Source organism: Somniosus microcephalus, chromosome 16 (genome assembly GCF_052327205.1).
Source record: "Somniosus microcephalus isolate GS21.2 chromosome 16, FLI_Smic_1.0, whole genome shotgun sequence".
Taxonomy (NCBI): Eukaryota; Metazoa; Chordata; class Chondrichthyes; order Squaliformes; family Somniosidae; genus Somniosus; species Somniosus microcephalus.
The window spans coordinates 88904207-88911752 of NC_141002.1; the positions used below are offsets into that span (position 1 = coordinate 88904207).

Consider the following 7546-nt stretch of genomic DNA (forward strand, 5'->3'; position numbering starts at 1 on the left):
ACTTCTCCGGATTGAATTCCATTTGCCACTGTTCTGCCCACCATTGATATCTTCCTGCAGTCTACAGCTTTCTTCTTCATTATCAACAACAGGGCCAATTTTTGTATCATTATTAGCAGTATTTAAGCATTTCAGAAGGCCACATAGATTTACTGAGGTTGTGAAACACTTGGGAGCAACAATGAGATACCAATACCAGTTTAACAACAGCAACAACTTGTATTTATATAGCACCTTTAACATAGTAAAATGTCGCAAGGCGCTGCACAGGAGTGTTATCAGACAAAATTTGACACCAAGCCTCATAAGGAGACATTAGGACAGATGACCAAAAGCTTAGTCAAAGAGGTAGGTTTTAAGGATCATTTCAAAGGAGAGAGGTAGAGAGGCGGATAGATTTAGGGAGGGAATTCCAGAGGCCAGGGCCTAGATGGCTGAAGGCACGGCCACCAATGGTGGGGTGAAGAAAGTGGGGGATGGACAAGCTGCCAGATTTGGAGGAATGCAGAGTTCTCAGAGGGTTATAGGCAATGTTCTCCCTAAATGTTTTTGGGTGCACGGTCCCTTTAACAGGCTGCGCGGCCCATTCAAAGTTTTGCGCGTGCGCAAAGCTTCACATTTGAAAAGTCGGTCCCGGGCTGTGTGGGACTGGCAGACAGTGGCCGCGCAGCTTAGAGGGAGCGTTGGTTATAGGGTTGGAGGAGGTTACAGATATAGCGAAGGGCAAGGCCGTTGAGAATTTTTAATTTGAGGCCTTGGTGGAGCGGGAGCCAATGTAGGTCAGCAAGCCCGGGGGTGATGCGTGAACGGGGCTTGGTGCGAGTTAGGACACGGGCAGCAGAGTTTAGGATGAGCTTAAGTACAATTTTTAAAATCCCTCCCTTTACATATTTTGTTTCTAATTACTGACCAGGCAAGATATTTTTGTTAAAAGTTGTGTTATTTCCTACAGCAATCTGGCTCATAAATAAGATAGAAGTAAAGCCAAGATGCTGCGTATAATTTATTACACATTTCTGATTAAATTAATCATATACTTAGTCAGAAAATGTAAAGTCACAGCAAGGACTTAAGAATTAATGAGAACAGTAACTGATTTATACCTAAATAAATGGCAGAAAGATGGCATTGTGCGTACTGAGGTAAGATAATCTTTGACTATTTCTATTAATAGAAAAACTAGTAAAATCGCATAATGTATGATCATTAAAAGCCATTCTAACTATTAATCTGTAAAATCAAGTCTGCAGTGAGTCTGTACTTAATAGCACTTAGAATAATGACATTCGTTTTAAATTGAAAATCATCAAGTTGGAAAAATGGGTCTTGAATTTATTTTGCTGCAATCTCACACGTGTCCACTTCTCTCTGTGACGGGGCGGAATGTTATATTATGATAAAAAGTTGGGAAAATATTTATTATCGTGTGTTATTGTTTGATGTAAGAACATTTCCCCCCTCCTTCTCTCTTGTCTAGCCTCTCACCACCCACCATACGCATGCACTTTCCTTGGAAAAAGGCCCATGATCCTGACTTGGAGGAGGTAAAAAGCCTGGTTTACTCAGTGCGACCTAAAATGGCTCTATTAGAATGCCTTCAAGAGTCTAAAATAAAGTAAATAAGGGTAACAGAGGATACCAACAGATGTATGGATGTCTCGCGTTAAAACATTTAAGCTTATGGAACAATTCAGTAGATCCCAAGGTCCCTTTAAGATCTTATTTTGAATGAAATCTTGCTCTTGTTAAGATCAGCTATTTTTTGCTGGAGCTACTATATATTTGCTCCACTGTATCTACCTTTGGTGGAAGAGCTTCCATGTAGCTCAGTCTGCGCCCAGGTGGAAAGCCACATCTTCTTCCAAATCTATCCCAAGACAGGCTGGACATCTCATTCAGATCTACAGTATTCTGCTTTGGGTCAGACACGAGGTCAGTCAGGATGAGGGGGAGCTTTCCCGACACAGGGGTAATACACAAAGAAACTGAAGCTGTACCATAGACAGCTGCCGAAAGAGCTGGGGGGAGTGGCAACATTTTCTTTGGTCATTGTGTCAGTGAGGTCACAGTGAGGTTGAATATTAAGGGAATCAAGGGATATGGGGATAGTTCAGGAAAGTGGAGATGAGGTAGAAGATCAGCCATGATCTTATTGAATGGCGGAGCAGGCTCGAAGGGCCAAATGGCCGACTCCTGCTCCTATTTCTTATGTTCTTATAAATATGGTGGCTGGATTTCTTAAGTTCGCTACTTCTTGTAAAATTAGAAAAAATGTTGGAAAATGAGCAATGAGGAAATTTCTGTGTATGATCTAGTTTACACCAGAGAAAATCTTTCCACTATATTTAGAATGTCACTAGCACAACTGACTGGAGGAAATTTTCTATGTTTATAATGTCACTACTTCAAGTGAACAGAGGAAATCTTCTGGATTGGTTTATAATGGCCCAGAAATTCGGCTCTCCCCGGGTGAGTACGCATGGGGTACTCACCCGTGGGCCCGATGGAAGTGCCAGTTTCCTGCATGCACTGCGCACGCGCGGGAAACCGACACTTCCGATCCTCTGAACGAAGAGGTTCAGAGGTCGAACGCGCGCGCAGGGGTGGCTGCGCGTGCACTTTGAACTTCGTTTTTTTTTTTTTTTTTTTTTACAGGTTTTCCCGGGAGGGTAAGCCTGCAGAATTTACACATTTAAAAAGCAGGCCTGCTTTTTGCAAGGTAAGTGGTCAATTAATTAAAATTAAAACATTTTTTCCACAGGTTTATTATTTTTAAATACTTTAAAGCAAGGTAAGTTTATTTTTAGCCCCAATATAATATAAAATTATTTTTTTCAGAAATTTAAATTATTGTTTAAAATAGTTATTTAATGTAATTTATAGTTTATTTAAAAAGTGTGATTTTTTAAAAAATTTATTTGAAGGTTTACTGCTATTTTGGGCCTGCAGTATTTATAAGTTTTGACAGGTCTACCTGTCAATCTTATGAATTGGCTTTTCCCTCCTCTGATTGGCTGCCCATGGCTCACGTGATCCCAGGGGACGCATCGCACTAACTATGCCCCTGGGACACGCAAGCACAGCGCGCCGGCAGCTGGGCCAGGCCCCGGAGCGGAATTCCACTGCAAGGTAAGTGCAGGTCGGGGAGCTTGCACCCGCGGGAAGCCCCCGACCCGAATTTCTGGGCCAATATCACGAGCACAAGTGACTGAAAGAAAGTTTCTCACTATGTTTACAGTGTCGTTAACACAAGTGACTGAAGGAATCTTTCTCGCCATGTTTCTGATGCCATTAACACAAGTGACTGGAGGAATTCTTCAACTCCTTGAATATTAATTTAATTGCAGAGATCTTAAAAATAAACTTTGGAATTAAAATCCGACATCCAGTTCTCTGATATATATAAGGCGGGGCTTCATAAGTGCACAATATAGGATTCCCTTGGCAGGGTGATTGAACCTTTCTATTGTGATAAAGGGCACATAACATGTTAAAGTTCTGTACAGCAAAGGCAAAACTAAAGGTTTGAAATATAATGCATGGTGCTTCTATTATATGGCAAAAAAACTATTATACACCTTTCGAGAGGCAGACTTCTCACTTTCAATAGGACTTGAGAATTCCCTTCCCAGCTACTAGCAATGAATGGATATTGAGGTTAATAATTCACTCATTGGTGGCCATTATGTTGGCCATGACAAGTGGTCGGAGGCTTCCCATCGGTAGTGGTGGAGGGTTACGCTCCTCATGGGGTTACATCATTTTCCCGTGCTCTGATTGTGGTTAAAGTGAGCGACCATTGGACTTCAGGTTTCCTTCTAATACTGAGTTGCGAGAAGGGGGCAGTTTGCACGCTGAAGGGTCGGTTGGTCAGGACCAGTAAGCAACATCATGAAAAAAAATATATCAATTTCCACCATTGAAGTGAAAATGGTGCCTGTGATGGAGAGTGACTTGGAATACATTTCCTTTAACCTCGAGCAGCTGCCTTCAAATCTATCTCAGAATAATGGGATGAAATGTTCCTTCAAATGACTGTATGGATCTGATACTGCTGCAGCAAAAGAGCTCTTCATAGCTTGAGGCAGTGTAGAGGGAATTTTGCTCAACATTTAATCCAGCCTATTCCACCCAAGCTGGAAGTGCCTGATGCTGACACTGGGGGCGGAAAGTGGAAAAACATTTTATTTCCAATCACTCCATCACATACTGTCTGATGGACACAAAAGCCATTAGTGGTAATTTTGGCTTTGGGTGATCGGGAGAGATGTGTAATGGGCGGCTGAATCGATATCGTCCGTTTTACACTATCACCCAAAGTTGGAATTGCCCACACCAATACAGTGGCGTTCCCCAGGGGGTCGGTACTAGGACCACTGCTTTTCTTGATATATATTAATGACATGGATGTGGGTGTACAGGGCACAATTTCAAAATTTGTAGATGGCACAAAATTTTGGAAGTATAGTGAACTGTGATGAGGATAGCGATAGACTTTAAGAAGACATAGACAGGCTGGTGAAATGGGCCGACACGGGGAAGATGAAATTTAATGCAGAAAAGTGCCAAGTGATACATTTTGGTAGGAAGAACGAGGAGAGGCAATATAAAGTAAAGGGTACAATCCTAAAGTGGGTGCATGAACAGAGAGACCTGAGGGTATATGTGCACAAATCATTGAAGGTGGCAGGGCAGGTTGAGAAAGTGGTTAAAAAAGCTTATGGGATCCTGGGCTTCATAAATAGAGGCATAGAATACAAAAGCAAGGAAGTTATGATGAACCTTTATAAAACACTGGTTCGGCCTCAACTGGAGTAGTGTGTCCAATTCTGGGCACCACACTTTAGGAAGGCTATGAAGGCCTTAGAGAGGGTGCAAAAAAGATTTACGAGAATGATTCCAGGGATGAGGGACTTCAGTTACATGGATAGACAAAAGAAGCTGGGGTTGTTCTCCTTGGAGCAGAGAAGGCTGAGAGGAGATTTGATAGAGGTGTTCAAAATCATGAGGGGTCCAGACAGAGTAGATAGAGAGAAACTGTTCCCATTGGCGGAAGGGTCGAGAACCAGAGGACACAGATTTAAGGTGATTGGCAAAAGAACCAAAGGCAACATGAGGAAAAACTTGTTTATGCAGCGAGTGGTTAGGACCTGGAATGCACGGCCTGAAAGGGTGGTGGAGGCAGATTCAATCACGGCTTTTAAAAGGGAATTGGATAAGTACCTGAAGGAAAAAAAATTGCAGGGCTACGGGGAAAGGACGGGGGAGTGGGACTATCTGAGGTGCTCTTGCAGAGAGCTGGCATGGGCTCGATGGACCAAATGGCCTCCTTCTGTGCTGTAACCATTCTATGATTCTTTGGGGGTGATTTTGCCAGCCCTGGGGAGGTGGGTTTGGAGGCAGGACTGCTGGAAAAATGGCAGAATCTGGGGCGGGCACCCATCCCGCCCCCATCCTGCCTCTGTGCCATCTTCCCAGGAGGCGGGTACCCGACCCGAGCCGGGTCCCATCTCCTGGAGGCAGGAAGGGGATTACAGCCACTTAACTGCCTGTTAACAGGGAGTTAACAGGCAGTTAAGAGGATTATCCTCATTTTTCCATCAGAGGTACGGGCTTCCCGACGTCGGGAAACCTCGCCAGGGTCAGCGAGGCGAGCAGTGGGTCTGTGGGGGTCAGAGGGGTCCAAAAGTGTGTTGTGGAGGTGAGTGATGGGTGCAAGTGTGGAGAGGTAAGTATGTGAGGTGAGTGAAAATTGTTTCCTCCTGCAGGCTTCAATCATTGGAGATCCGGAGGCTCCGGCATCTCAATGGCAGAGATGACAGAATGGCTGCTACATTCTCCGATGCTACAGCCATCTGCTTTCTGCTTAGAAAAGAGGTTTGGTGAGCCTTGAGTACAAGAACTCACGAAACGACAGAGAATGTCAGTGTCTGACAGCTACTCAAAGCTGTCAAACGATGGCTGGGCTTAACAAGGTCAATCAAGGGAAAATAGCGTGGATTGGCCAAAAGTCGATGGAGGCGGGACTAAAACCAGACAAGCAGCAGTCCCACCTCCAACGCGCCCCCATTGGCAAAATCACCCCTATGATTCTATGATCATACCTACCCACTCCCTGAAAAATCACTACCGGTTATAACCGTTATTTCTCAGCTGCGATCTTAATATTTCCATTTTCTGTTTACAGCCCTGACGCCAAAGCCATTTTGCTCCGTTCACTCTCTCTCTTTATGAAGACTGTAGTAACTTAATTTGATCCAAAACAATTTTAAAAGATCCAGTTAACTTAATAAAGGCCTTGTTGGAGTCGCTAGAAATCAACAGGTTCTGAGGCTTTCGTTGCAGCAAAGGCAAAACGCGTGTTACTTTATTCACTCTCCATGAGGACTGAGGGTCTCAGCCTCGTTGCAGGGCTATGACGTCATCACGTTACCGATGCATGACGTCATCACGCTACCGACGCTCTTAAAGGGACCCTGCCCCGATAACCCAACCAAGTACGTACATATAACAAAATTGGCTATACATTGTGAATTGTGTTATTGTCCCTATGTGGTCTCCACCACAGCCTTTTATTTTGATAGTGTTCACTTACGCTCAGAAATTCAAAGTCTACCATAGCAACCATATTTGCGCCAGAGAGCAAGAAAGGCCAGAGGTCAGATGGAGGATTTTCTTGCATTAGATTCAATTACACGTTGTAAATGAAGTGAATTATAAATGACTTTCCTTGGAGGATGGGGCGGTATACGCGCTGATCAGAAATTGTGCTTACAGACCACTACTGGCAATGTAATACTCCATTATAATCTCTACAGCATTTTCAGGGAAGAAAGCAAAGCTCCCATATTCAATATTTTCATTGGTATTAGAATCTAAAATTAAAAGAAACAAACATGTGTAAGCCAATAATCTGTCAATTGGATATGCACTTGTGCGAATAATTTCTTATTTATTTTATTCTCCGAATCTCTTTTAAGTCGAGGGTTGAACAATTTTCTATTTTTTTCAGGTCCAAATATACTTACAGTAACCAGTGATTATCACAATAGCGACAGACCATTTTTCAAGCTTATCATGAAGTCGTTCTCATATCTAGAATATGTCGATACTTGCTGAATTACTCTGATCTGATAAAGCCATGCTTTTTTTTTTCTCCCAAAAGATTACCAATTCTGTCAAGGTTTCGAGAAAACAAAACCGCGCTGCTCTTTTAAAGGAACAACATGAAAGAATTGAAATCTATATCAACTCTGTTATTTAATGGCCTTGCACTTTTCTTTTGCTCAGAATAGTATTTTATTTAATAAAATCAATTTTATTGACCCAATCTGTCTCGAACATTGCTAAGAGCACCATTTTGGAATCAGGCATCCAAAGAGTGAGGCTATTTCAGCATGGGTTCAGTAAAGCACCACAGTTGCCTGTATTTTTATTAACCATAAAGAGACAGAAAGAACTTGCATTTATATAGCACCTTTCACAACCTCAGGATGTCCGAAAGCACGTTACAGCCAATGAAGTAATTTTTTTGAAGTGTAGTCAC

At 42.8% G+C, this 7546-nt stretch overlaps 1 long non-coding RNA gene across 1 annotated transcript; it reads left to right on the forward strand.

The window, feature by feature from the left end:
• The first annotated feature begins 2652 nt into the window (after positions 1–2652).
• On the forward strand, positions 2653–7323 carry LOC147106369 (uncharacterized). The gene is made up of 3 exons (XR_015081484.1): positions 2653–2719; positions 6188–6497; positions 7166–7323. It is a non-coding gene; the product is annotated as an uncharacterized LOC147106369 (long non-coding RNA).
• The last annotated feature ends 223 nt before the right edge of the window (positions 7324–7546 follow it).